Source organism: Heterocephalus glaber, unplaced genomic scaffold (genome assembly GCF_053883595.1).
Source record: "Heterocephalus glaber isolate CG9 unplaced genomic scaffold, H.glaber_assembly_v1.0 deba00001460, whole genome shotgun sequence".
Lineage (NCBI taxonomy): Eukaryota > Metazoa > Chordata > Mammalia > Rodentia > Bathyergidae > Heterocephalus > Heterocephalus glaber.
Genome location: NW_028258307.1, coordinates 7481249 through 7495227, shown reverse-complemented (window position 1 = coordinate 7495227; position 13979 = coordinate 7481249). Strand labels below are relative to the sequence as shown.

The following is a 13979-nucleotide window of genomic DNA, read 5'->3' as shown; positions in this document are numbered from 1 at the left end:
GTAATATATACCTGAACATCTCCCCTTTATTCTTTTCTCTTATTAATAAAAATTTTGTCAGGTAGTAGAAAAGTATAGAAAAGTTTTTATAAAAATGAAAGAAATCATATCCCATCAACCCGAAATCACATTCTGGAATCTTTTATTACTTCTACCAATTGACTATATATGTATGAATATTCTGTCTCCTTCTCCCTCTTTTTATCTTATGCACACAAATATGCCTTCTAAAAACTAGTCAAACTGGGTCCTGTGGTGCATGCCTGTAATCCCAGCAGTGGGGAGGCTGAGGCAGGAGGATCGCTGCAAGTTTGAGGCCAGCCTGGGCTACACAGAGAGTTCAAGGCCTGAACTACATAGTGAGACCCTGTCTCAAAAAGCCAAAAATAAAAAAATAAAAACTGCAGTCAAACACACATAAGATGAAATTTACCATCTTAACCATTTAAGTGTACAGTTCAGTGGTGCGAAGTACATTTATGCTACTGTCAAACCAATATCCAGAACTCTTTTCATCTTGCAAAACTGGAAGTCTCTACCCATCAAACCACTGCCCATTCCTCTATCCACTCCCTCACCCCAGCCCCTGACAAGCATCATTTTACTTTCTGTTTGTATGAATTTGACAAATCTGGGTGCCCCTTATAAGAGGAATCATTCAATATTTATCTTTTTGTGACTGGCATATTTCACCTAGCATAGTATCCTTATGATCCAACCTTGGTGTACCCCATGTTAGAATTTCTCTCCTCTTTATGGCTGTATAAATGTATATACCACATTTTCATTTATTCGTTCATTTGTTAATGAGCACTTGGGTTGCTTCTACCTGCTGGCTGCTTTAAACAATGCTGCTACGAACATGGGTGTGTAAAACCTCTTTGATGAGGCTGGGGATTTAGCTCAGTGCTTCCACTGCCTGCCTCAAAAGTGCAAGGTCCTCAGTTCGATTCCCAGTACCAAAAAAAAAACCTCTTTGAAACTCTATTTTCAATTCCTTTGAGTAAATATCCAGAAGCAGAATTTCTGAGTTGTATGGCAATCCTATTTTTAATTATTTGAGGAACTGCCATCCCATTTTCCATTGTGTCTGAACCACTTTATTCACCAACAGCTCACAAGGGTTCCATTTCTCTACATCCTCACCAAAACTTGTATCAATTTTTCAATAGTCCGTCCTGATGCTTGTGAGGCTTATGGTGTCTCCTCCTGGTTTTGATTTGCATTTCCCTAACAATTACTGAGGCTGATGACCATCTTGTTTTGTGCTTGTCAACCATCTGTGCATCTTCTTTGGAAAAATGTCTTATTCAAATCCTTTGGTCATTTCTGAAGTGGGTTTGGGTTCTTTTGTTGTTTTTGAAAAACTGTATCGACCCTTTATTCCCAATTGTAGTAGGTTGCCTTTCCCTCCTTGTGTCTTTTTTCTTTGGTGTAATGACATTTTTCATTTTGATGTACTCCCGTTTATCTACAAGTAGTTTTTCTTTTGTTACATGTGGTTTTGGTGTGATGTAGGAAATCACTGCCAAATCTAATGTTATGAAGGTTTTCTTCTATATTTTATTCCAAACATTTTATAAGTTTAGCATAAAATCTACAGTTTTTTTAAATGTATATTTCAGATTAAGAAAGTTCCCCCCTGTTCCTTATATAATGAAGACTTTTATCATGAATGAGTGCTAAATTTTGTCAAGCACTTTTTGTGTATCAGTTAACATGTTCATAGATTTTTCTTCAAATGGTTTTTTTCCCCAGAAATATAAACATTTTATTTCAATTAAAGGCAGCAGAAATATAAAAAAAAGAGGTTTTGATAATTTTAGAGACAAAAATCTCACCCTACTCATTTTCAGAGCTTTAAAAGCTCAAGCATTCTGTTTGGACGGATTTTTATGTAAACAGCTAGGAATTTACATGACACAAGGTTTCAACTCACTTTCTCTGAATGCTGTATAACCCCATCACCACATACTAAATTTTCAATTTTTTCAAAGTGCTGTTACCACAAGAGCACTGAACTACAGAGTAATTTAAAAAGACTATACAAACTAGATTGTAATGTCTTCAATACCTCAGCTTTCTTCAAATGTTAATATCATGAATAATATTGTTTCAAATGCTAATGTAACTATATTCCAAAAATAAACTACTCTCGTTCATAGTATATTATCTTCTTTAAATATTGCTAGATTCAAGTGGCTACTTTAATAAAGGGTTGGGTTTTTTTTTACATCTATACTGATAACGGGCAGTGATCAGTATTTTTTTGTAATATCTGTCTGATTTTGGTACCAGGGTTCTGCTGGTCTTATAAAACAGTGAAGTGTTTCCTCCTATATTTTCAGAAACAATTTATAAAAGATGGTTGTTATTTCTTCCATAAATATGTATAGAATTCATCAGTGAAATGATATGAGCCTGCAATTTTCATTAAAGATAATTCAGATTATCTTTACATGGTGCAGCTCTTTTGCTAAGTAGTATTTTTAAGGAATTTTTCCATATCATCCAAGTTGTTGAATTTACTGGCATGAAGTTGTAAGATCCCATTATTATCCTTTTATAGCCACAGAGTTTGTAATAGTCCATCATTAATTTCTGATATTTGCCTTGAGTATTTCCTGCTCTTAACCTTTTCTTTTCTTTTTCTTTTCTTCTTTTTTGTGGATAGACCTCATCTATGTTGCCTAGGCTAGGCTAATCTTGAATTCTTGGGCTCAAGCAATCCTCCTGCCTCATGCTCCCAAGTAGCTGGTACTACAGACATGTGCAACTGTGCCTGGCTTGTTTTTTTCTTTTGCATTTTGGTTTATTAAGATTTTTTATCATTTAAGGGAACTAAGTTTTGGATTGTCACTTATTTTTATTGTTTCTATTCCACTTCACTAATTTTTTTTTTGGTGGTGGTGGTGGTACTGGGGATTGAACACAACTTTCACACTAAGCTACATCCCCAACCCATTCTTATTTTGAGACAAGATTTTACTACGTCACCAGGTTGCTCAGGCTGAGCTTGAACATGCCTCAGCCTCTCGAGAGAATTGGGATCCCAGATATGGGCCACCACAAAGCTCATTTCACTGGTTTTCACTCTTATTACCTTCTTCCACTCACTTACTTTGAGTTAATGTACACCTACTTTATGGGTGACTGTGTGGATCTTCAGATGATTACTTTTTATACTATTTTTCCTTAAGAACTTTAATGAATTACATGCACAATTCACCCCTTTTTTAATTTTAATTTTTTGGTACCGGGGATCAAACCCATGCTTGCAAGGCAGCCATGGCATCACTGAGCTAAATCCCTGGCCCTGTAATTCACCCCTTTAATGTGAACGCTCAATAGTCTAATATATTCATAGATACACAACTGCCACTAAAGCTTTTGACTATTTCTAATATCCTCAAAAAGAAACCCTATATCCATCAACAGTAGTATCTTTCCCCTGAACTGCTATTGCTTTCTGGGAAGCAGGGGTTGAGCTAGGGTCTTGCTATGTAGTTCAGGCTGGCCTTGAATTTGTGACCATCCTCCTGCCTCGGTCTCCTCAGTGCTGTGATTACAGGTGTGCACCACCATGTCCGGCAACCTCTATTCTTTTAACAGAAGCAGTGAAAGTGATATATTTCTCTGGAAGCACTCCACTAGCAGGATGTCACCAAATTCTGTCACACAATCATTGTCATTTATTGTGAAATATTTTAAGTTCTCTGTTGATTTTACCCATGAAGCTTGAATTGTTAATCAGTATGTTGCCTAAATCAAAATTTTGGGCGATTTTCCAGATATTGGTGTTAGCAATTTAATTTCTTTGAGGTTAGAGGACATAATCTATTTGATTTCATTCTTTTTTGGGGTGGTTCTAGGGATCAAACTCTGAGCCTTTGCATGTTGCCAAGTGCTCTATTTCTGTGTTACATCCACAGCACCTGTCCCATTTTACAATCTTCTTCGAGACAGGGTCCAGGCTGGCCTTGAACTTGAGATTCCTCTGCCTGTGTCCTGGGTAGCTGGGATTTTAGGTGTGCACCACCATGTCCAGCATGATTTTATTTCTTTGCATGGATTTAGATTTGTTTCAGTCCATAATGTGGCGAATCCTGGTGTAAGCACCATGATGACTAAAAACTGAGCTTTCATTAGATAGTTCATGTGCTCCAGACCTGTTACGGTGCCTGATAATATTCATATATATTAATGCACTTTCATTTGACCATTCCATCAGTGGCTGAGGCAGAGTTGTTACGATCAGTCTTTTGTCCTCTTTGTTCATGTACTTAAAGCTCTAGTATTAGCATGGTATTTATGATTACTATGGCTTCCAATAAATTAATGTGGTTCTTTTTTTTTTCAATACTGGGACCCAAACCTAGGGCGTCACACATGCTAGGCAAATACTCTAGTGCTGAGCTGCACCCCAAGCCCCTAAATCAACTTCAACCCTACCAAGGGTCCTTCCTTTTTTCTGAAATCTCTGTAATATCAAGTGAAAACTTCACAATTAGCTCCAGGTGCCCGGCCCTGAGCAAATTTCTAGTATTTAATCCAGGCCTCTCTATCCTGTCCTCCACCTCCCTGTCATATATCCTACCACCCCTATTAAAGGCAGGCAGGGCAGGAGGAGATAAGGGCAGAGTTATGGAGAAGCTCAGAATGCAGGTTACTCATTCACCATACACCGCGCAGGGCAGGGCTCTCCTGGCTTCTGCTGACCTCAGGTCCCAGGACATGACTTCCTTTCCTCCTGACAGCCCTGGTTCACAGGGACAGGACCCAGACAGAAGGGACCTCAAGGTGCACAAAGGGGAAAAGTCTAGAAGAGGAGAGGTGACGATGTTATCAGAGGCAGGGACACTGAAAAAGAAAAGTAATGGGAGAGGAGAGTCCAGACAAGTGACGTGGAGAGGAAGCTGTGTAGTTGTTCCTGGGCACGCCCATGGTGGGAGACAGCACGTGAACAGAGGTCCGGTCTGCAGTTCCATCAGCCCAAGCCAGAGTTTGTGTGTAGGGGGGAGGGGGACAGGAGACTTGCTCTGTTGTTCACATCAGCTAGATGAGTCACGAACAGGGAGTTTCCATGCCTTGAGCCCCCACCCCTCAGAGTCTTGCATAAGCTCAGACTTTAGACCTTCCTGGGGACAGCACTGACACTGTCTTTTTCTGGGAAATACATCTTGTGACATCAGTTTAAGACTCATTGCTCAGGTCTTCCTGTTGTCTGAGGCTTGGAGGTTGTTTTGTTCACTACATTGGTCTGGTAGGAAGAAGCAAGCATCTGACCTCTTGTCCAATGAATAGCTTCCTGGCCCTGGAGAATCCACTTCCCTCTCTAAACTTGCTTCTCTTGCTTGAAATTGGAGGGACCCTGTGCTAGCCGAGTGTGGGGCTGATGGATGACTCACAGTACTCGGCCTGGGACAGGCCAGCAGGACCAGTGCCCTGATCACAGCTGCTGCCACAGCTGAAACTGTCTCCACCCCACCCAGCTCCTTCCCCAGAACCTTCTGGATCTCACAATGCTCAGGCGCAAGAAGGAAGGAAGTCTCCTGGTGGTGTGGTTGTTATGAGAATAAAATATGCCAGTATTGCTGGAGCAGGCAGCAGAGCCTGCCCGCAGCAGGGTTGGGTTTCAGCCCTCGCTCTGATCAGCACTCCCATTATGACAAGGTTGGCTTAAATCAAGACACATCCTTCAGGCTAACAATACTGCAACCAGTCTCTGCAGGCATCTCACAGCCTCTACAAGAGGGCCACTCACGCTGCCTCCTCTTAGATATTCAGGTCCCTGCAGTTGCCTCACCCAGACTGGGCTCCCAGGGAACAGGATTCACACAGTGTCATGTGTCCCCCCAGCCCCTCTCCCTGGCCCAGACTGTTCAAGAATAAAGAATTTACCACTTTGTTGCTAAAAAGAAGAACTGTACAGCTGCAGCCACCAAGGTCACACACACTCATGGTAACCGCAGCTTACTGCCAAAGGTCAGGCTCTGAGGAGGGCACCCTGCAATCCCTGTGGCCTCTGCTGAGGAACCACAGACAAGAAGCTCCCTTAGCTGTCTACTCTGCTGTTCTGTGCAGGCTCAGGAAGCTGACACCAAGGTGCCAGAACAAACAATGTCCTTGTGACCACCCAGCACCTGACTTCCACCGCAGCCCCGAGCATGTGACCCGTCCTCTCACACACTCTCCATTGGGTGATCCCCCATGACGCACTGTAATTCCCACAGGGTTGCAGCCAACTTCCTTACAATCTCACTGGAAGCTGTCAGAGCTGGACAAGAACTGCCATCTTAAACTTCACCCTAACTCCATTCTGACACAGCCCCAGGGTCCGAGCATCTGAGCAGCCAGAGAATACTCCAGTTCCTAATTTGATCAAGAGGGACCCATGTGGGAGGTCCAGGGACAGACTCTGAACCATCCCAGCATTTCCAGAGTGAGGACCTAGGCTCAAGAATCAACTTACATGGGCCCTCCTCTGATGGAATCCTGACAGGACTGCTCTCCATTACAGGCATGCTGGGTAACAAGACCTGGCCCCAGGTGCCAGGGTTGTTAAGTCCAGAGCTGGGATCTCAGTCTCCCCCATGCCTGTATGGGGTTTCCTGGTCATCTCCCAGGCTCAGAAATCTCTAGGAGCCTTGGAAAAATCTCCCAATAGCACCAAGGAATCCAAAACACAATGCTGTGGTGTCTCATTTCTATCTCTTAGAGGAGCAGAGTTAATGCTGCTATACCTGGTGTGACAGGGTGGAGGGACCCAGCCATGTCTGTGTCTGCTGGGTGTGAGTATAAAATCGGTAGGACCTGCTTTTAAGGACAGTTTGGCAAAATCTGAACAAATCTGAGGTTATTAATCCACTGGAGTAACAATTCCACTTCTAAGGAGTTTCCGATAAACAGTGAACTGCAATGCTATTGGAATTAGAAAAAAAAAAAAAAACACCCAAAAAACAAAACAAAACAAAACAAAACCCCAAGAAATAATCTAGACAGTTACCCATAGAAACCATGGCTCATTTATATCTGCTTCATTCGTGCAATAAAATACCAGGCTATTGTCAAAAAGAAAAAATGCATGTACTGACATAAAACATCTGATGTAATTGGTTATTGGCTCTAGAATTATAAACGGATATTGTACCTGTCTATGCATGGAAGAAAGGCTGACTGATGGAGGGATGGCAGAAGGCCTAGGCCTCACATTCCCCAAACCATAAAATGCAGATGCTTGACCCTAATTCCTACATTCAGCTGGAGACACACGGACCAGATAAAAATAAGCCATTCATCAACTAGCATTACATGTGGGTCCCACCTAATATAAACTGATACTTAAATTCTGTGGGATCACGATTTTAATTCATACATTGCAGATTCAAGCTGAGGTAAGATAAAAGAAATAAAAGGTAAAAAAGAGACAAGAACATCATAACTAAAAATTGTAGGGCCGGGGATTTAGCTCAGTGGTTCCATCACCTGCCTCGAAAGCGCAAGGTCCCAAGTTTGATCCCCGTACCAAAAAAAATATTTTTTTAATTGTAGTATTTTAAAAAGCATGCAACTTCCAGGATTCAGCCGAAGTTAGGAAAAGCTAAAAACTGGATCAGTTAAGAAAGTACGGAGCAGGCTGAGTCCAACAAATTCAACGAATGTTTATCACCTATCCCACCCTCCAAAACATAAGCCTGCCCCTGCCTGTGGAGCGAGCTAAGAACCTTTTAGCTGGGGGTGGGGGGGTGGGGGAGGTGTTTTCTCAGGTTTCCCACTCCTTCAAGAAAAGTATGAATGTTCCCAGTTCCAAAATGTAATGCACCTCATTTCTCTGAGCATCTGCACCCCACTCTTGAGTGCTTCCTAAATCTCTAATAAACCCTTCTCTTGACTCTTACTGACCTGGCTTCAGGAATCTCTCAGACCCAGTCCGATGACAAAGCTGTTGTCCTATGGTCCTATAACTTGGGGCGGGGGGTGTGTGTTAAGACAGGGTCTCTCCCTATGTAGCCCAGGGCTGGCCTCAAACTCCTGGTGATCCTCCTGCCTCACCCTCCTGAGTTCTGGGATTACAGGCGTGCACCACCATACCTGGCTTGGTCCTATAACTATTTTGACAGACCTTCTATTGCTATTTTGGGAATCTATCAACTTCTTTGAATTTTCACAACTGATACTGTGTCATGACCCACCAGATAAGATAACTCTGTGGGGTTTTCTGGTCATCTACTCCCTGTCTCAAAAATCTCTGGGAGCCCTCAGAACCTCTGATAGCACTGAGGAATCCAAACTCAATGTTTGTGTGTCATTTTTGATCTCTTAGATGAGCAAAATGTTGCTATATCTAGTGTGGCAAGGATGTAAGGACCCAAGCGTGTCTGTGTGTATAGGGTGTAAGCATAAGGTAAGGCTGAAGAGTTGGTGATTTTTTTTTTTTAGGGAAATAATGTCAGCAAAAACGTGTGTTTTTATCACGAAAACTGTGTTTATGGAATTTATTGATCATGGCCCATGGACAATTCTCTTTTCTACAATCTCTCTCTACACAGAACACCTTATAACCATATTCCCGCAATGTAATTTGTTCTTAAAACAAATGTTTAGCTCTTTAAAAATTTAGCCACATCTCTTCAGTTACTCTGCTTACCGACAGCCATGGGATCAGGGACGCAGTTTGCATGCCAGCCCGAGAGGCTCCTATCATATACACAGCTCTTACGGGCTTAAGATTGTTAGGGCACCAAGGAAAGTCTCATCTTTTCTAGGCTGTCAATGGGTGCCGTTTGTTAGTTATACAACCAGCTCTTAGGGCACTGTGTTAAGGCTCCCATTTAGAAGTTCCCCAAAGCCTCAAGTGGTTTTAGGTAAGGCTTTTGCAGAGGTGACTGGATCTGCAAGTTTCTGACTGGAATTGATTCACAGCCTAGCCTGGAGGGCACTAGGATTAAGGGTGTGAATGCTACTCTCCCTCCCTAAGTAGTCTGAATAAGATAAAAAGCCAGAAAGATACTTTTAAGGTCCTTTGTTACTTTTGCTACCCTGCAGGGTGTCATGAACTGTTTCTCTTCTGTGACACCCCTCTGCCATGAGGCCCTCTGCCTTGGACCCACCCAACTTTGGACTGAAACCTCCAAAAACTGTGAACTAAATAAACCCTTTCCCCTTTAACTTTGCGTGTATTTTGTCTCAGCAATGTGAGAAAAGTAACTAAGACGCACTGGAAAAACCTGAACTAAGAATGACTTATACTTATTTTTCTACTTAAAAGCAGGCACCCCCCACCACCAAAAAAAAAACCAGGCATCCCATCTAAAATATATAAGTGCATGGTCTGAAACCCCTCACTTAACTAATAAAATCAGAAAGGAGGGCAGGGCAGACATGGTGGTGCAGGCCTATAATCCCAGCACTCTGGGAGGCTGAGGCAGAAGGTTCACAAGTTCCAGCCCAGCCTGGGCAATTTAGCAATTTAAGGAGACCCTGACTTAAAATAAAAAATAAAAACAGGCTGGGGATGTAGCTCAGTGTGAAGGCCCTGGGTTCAGTGCCTAGCACCAAAAAAAAAAAAAAAGAAGAAGAAGAAAAAGGAGGAGGAGGAAGAGGAAAGAGGGAAGCGAGAAGGGAACACCTTTGATTATGATGTGGATTTAAAGGAAAGTGAAAGATCACTTTTAGGGAAACATTACCCTCTTGTAAATATTTTAACTGCTAAGTATAAAGCAGAAAAAGCCTAGTTAAAACAATGAACTCTATAAATTGTTAAACTTTAGAAACAGAGCTGCTGCAAAAGAGTGCTTCCACAGACACAAACCTGTGCTCTACACAGATTGCAGTAGTTTTGACAGTCACTATCCAAGCGGTATGATCTCACAGCCAAAATTAAAAACTACAGAGGGAAGCACCATGCCAAAGTGAGAGCCAGTAGATATGGAACTATAAAGACTTCAGAATTAACAGATACAGAATAAAAATAGACATAATATGTTTTAAGAAATTAGGGAAGCTGAAAATATGAGCAAACCATAATACTGTAATAAATTTTCTGGGTAATTTTTTTCAACACCCAAATATAATTTCTAAGAATGGAAAATATAATTAAAATTTTAAAAATCAATGTGTGAATTCAAGAGCACATTAGATGTAACTGAAGAGAACTAGAAGATGGTGCTGAAGATTTAACGCAGGAGGGAGGCAAAGCTAAGGGGTTGCAGACCTAGAGTACAAGTGAGAAGGACTGAAGTGCTTGTATTTGGTTAACAGAACAGAAGAATGCAGGAAGAGTAAGATCGGAGGAGATAACGGTTGGAAATATGTTACAAAACTAAAAGAAGAAAATTACCCTCAGATAGAGGAACTCCAAAGAATCCCAAAGAGGATAAACAAAAAGTTATGTTCCTTTGTACATCACGGGGCAAAATGACGACTCTAAAAGCAGGCAGAGAGAAAAGACCAAGTGTGACTTTCAAATGTAGTAATAGAAAATGAATGGAATGAGAAATATACTTCACAAATCCAGAAAGAAGGAAAGAAAATGAAAACTTTTTAAATAGAACAAATAGAATATAAAAGATAAAGTGCTAATTTTACTGATAATTTTTTTTTAATTAAAAAAACATTTTTTATTTTTTGGTACCGGGGATCGAACTCGGGACTTTGCGCTTGCTAGGCAAGCAGCAGAACCACTGAGCTAAATCCCCAGCCCCAAAGTGCTAATTTTAAATACAAGTATATCAGTAATTACACTGAATATAAATATACAAAATATTCCAATAGAAAGACAATACTTATCAGAACAGACAAAAACAAAGCCTAGCTGTTTATTGTAGAGGGGAGCCACATCTGCAGTAGAAAGCCTGGGGATACAGCTGGTGGTAGAGCACTGGCCTAGCAGGCATAAGGCCCTGAGTTCAATCTCCAGCACTTCTATATAGTAGTACTAGCAGTAGTATGAGTAATAGTAGCAGCAGTTGTTGTAATAATGTACAAAGATAATGAAAGGCTGAAAGTAAAGGACAGAAGAGAATATTCCAGGAAAACAGCAAGAAGAGCCTGATTATAGATATTTTGAAGTGAAAAAATTAAGGCCTTAAAGCACTGCGAGAGATGAAGAGGATCCGAAGAGGATCCCGGAGGCTGGGGGTGTACCTCAGAGCAGAAAACCTGCCGAGCACACATGAGGTCCTGGGCTCTATCCCAATCACTGCAAAGTAAACCAAAACTAAAGCCGGGTGTGGTGGTGCGCACCTGTAATCCCAGCTCTCAGGCGGAGAGAGGGGGATCGCAAGTTCAAGGCCAGTCTGGGCATACTAACAACTTAGTGAGACCCTGTCTCAGAATAAAAAATGAAAATGGCTGGGGATGAAGCTCAGTGTGAAGGCTCCGGGTTTAATCCCAGGTAAGCAAAAAATAAAAACAAGTAACAACAATGGAAGAGGATATGAAAAGGAATTAAGATGTGTTACGTACATATAATAACTTCCCACAAGGAATGCAAACATTATGTATGGCAAAACTAGAATAATGAAAAAGCAAGAGGATCACTAAATAATAATAGATTAAATGCACCAGGAAGATAACTGATACAAATAGTATGTATTCACCAAGGAACATAGCTTCAACAGATACAAAGTAAAAAAGGGCAGCACTGTGAAAAGAAATAGGCAAATTCACGATCACCCAGTGGAACTATTACAAAATTTTAAATAATTTCATTAGAATTGAAATAAAGGCTGAATATAATGAGTTAAACATCCAAAGTAAGAAAAAGAGTAGCAGAACAAGAACATATAAAGTAGAAGAATATAAACAATAAGGAATAATAATAAACAGGAATGAATAAAATGGAAACAAAAATGAAACAGAAAAGATGAACAAAGCCAAATGCTGACTTTTCTGAAAAAGAAAAAAAAGAGACTAAAACTCTTAAGAAAAGTAATAAAGGAAAGAAGAAGAGAAGTAGACATATATCTCAGGAATGGAAAAGGGGATGTAATTCTTGAATCTGTAGAAATTAGAACAATGACAATTTTATTTTGCCAATATATTTGGAAGTTTTAATGGTCAAATTTCTGGAAAAAAAATGCCCAAACCTTCTCAAGTAGAAATAAAAGCTGATGGGACTTATAATAAAGGCATAGAATCAGACTTTGAAGAAGATAACCAGATCCAGGTATTGTACCAGTGGATACTAGTGAATATTTGAGGAACAACAACTACAATTTCATAGGAACTATTCCAGAACACAGAAAAAGTGGGCACCCTTTCGACGCTAAGTTACTCTTGGCCCCAAAACTTGACAAGAATAGTATGGGAAGGGAAAGACCAATTATGAATATAGATGTAAAAGTCCTAAGTGAAAAGTAGCAAACTACATTTAGAGGTATATTAATAAGAGATAACAAACCATAACAATTTGGATTTGCCTAAAAAAAAAAAAAAAAAAAGAGTGCTTCCATTTAAAGAAATTCAGTTTTGGGCTGGGGATTTAGCTCAGTGGTTTCGCCGCCTGCTGTGCAAGTGCAAGGACCCAAGTTCGATCTCCGGCACCAAAAAAAAAAGAAAAGAAAAGAAAAGAAAGAAATTCAGTGTCATTTTGAAAATGAAATCATATGCAACAAACGCAGCTAAACTAAACATAAACATCAGTCCACAAATCAGTGCTGACACAGGAATGAATAAAGTAAAAAAACTTTCAGCAGGTAACACTCCACTAGAATTTTTTTTTTAAAATTAAAGACGATTTATTAGAAGGTGGAGGAAAGGGGCAAGAGGGAGATGACAGACAGCCACTCTGGACGAGTAGGGAGTCTTCAAAACGGAAATAAATATTCCTTCACTAGAAAGTATGTAGTGTACTGAAACATGGTCGGTCACCCAGAATTTTTATATTTTTCTTTGCACAGAGGTTATCGATTCTGAGTATGTTTTTGAAAAGGAAACATTTTAAATCCCACAAATTGACACAGTCAATCACCAATGGACTACGATGTTTTTCAGTAATACCTGACATTTCTTTAACTTAGCACAGTAGAGAAATTGGATGGTTTTGGTATACAACATTACCTCCAACCGAAATGCTGTCACAAATACCTGTGGCAATTTATCTCCTACATGATATTTTTAAAGGCAATAATGCATGGTTATATAAACTCTGGAACTATGTAGTACTTGATATGTATAGAATATACGGTATTAATGCAATCATCTCTTAAAAATTAGCCTATAAATATTGTATAATTTTCTTTGATCAGAAAATGTGGACTAAACAGTGTCACATGGCTTGGGGTTTTCTTTAGTGCCATTTGGCAAATGTACTGTCTCTAGTCTATGCAACTTGCAAAAACTTGTATAATACAACAGAATACAGTTTTTACACTTTTTAAAAATTTTCACACAAAGGGTTTTTCTATTCTGATGGAGCCCTGTCTAGCAAAATTAGTGTGAAAAACCCTAAAGAGATTTTTAAAAAACACAATAAGACAAAAATTTCAGGCAAAAGAGTTGAATCTACAAAGGATAACAAATACTATCCATGGCTCAACTCTCCAAAGTCTGCAGCCTTGAGACGGTCATTTGTGCTTATTTGAGGGGTAGTTGAATAAAATTGGGCAGCTAAAAATAAATAAAATACATAAATTCGGTGAGAATTTGGAGATTACAAAATGTTCTAAGTTTCCTGGACCTAATACTAATGTATTAAGTGAAGGCCCTGACCATTCATGAGGCCTGCGAGGTTGTGCTGCGGTTTGGACAGGTGTGCGTGTGTCTCTGAAGGGGTCCCGCATGAGAGGCTGGGTCTGAGTGGCACGGCAGGGTGGGTAGGACTTTTAAGAGTCGAGTGAGGAAATTCTCGGCTATTTCTCCGGAGAGCGTTAAGTGTAAGCCAGACTCGCCTGGCTCCCGGTCTTTCTCTCCTGGCCTGTAAGCGCGCTCCCACCTGCCACGCCTCAGTGAGACCCTCCCCCGACCTAGGGCCGTGC

The 13979-nt window shown here is 40.5% G+C and overlaps 1 protein-coding gene across 6 annotated transcripts in view; it reads right to left on the bottom strand.

Annotated features, from left to right (window-relative positions):
- Tnfrsf10b (TNF receptor superfamily member 10b) overlaps nt 1-13979 on the bottom strand; it is a 34680-nt gene that overhangs the window by 19492 nt on the left and 1209 nt on the right. The window lies entirely within an intron of this gene.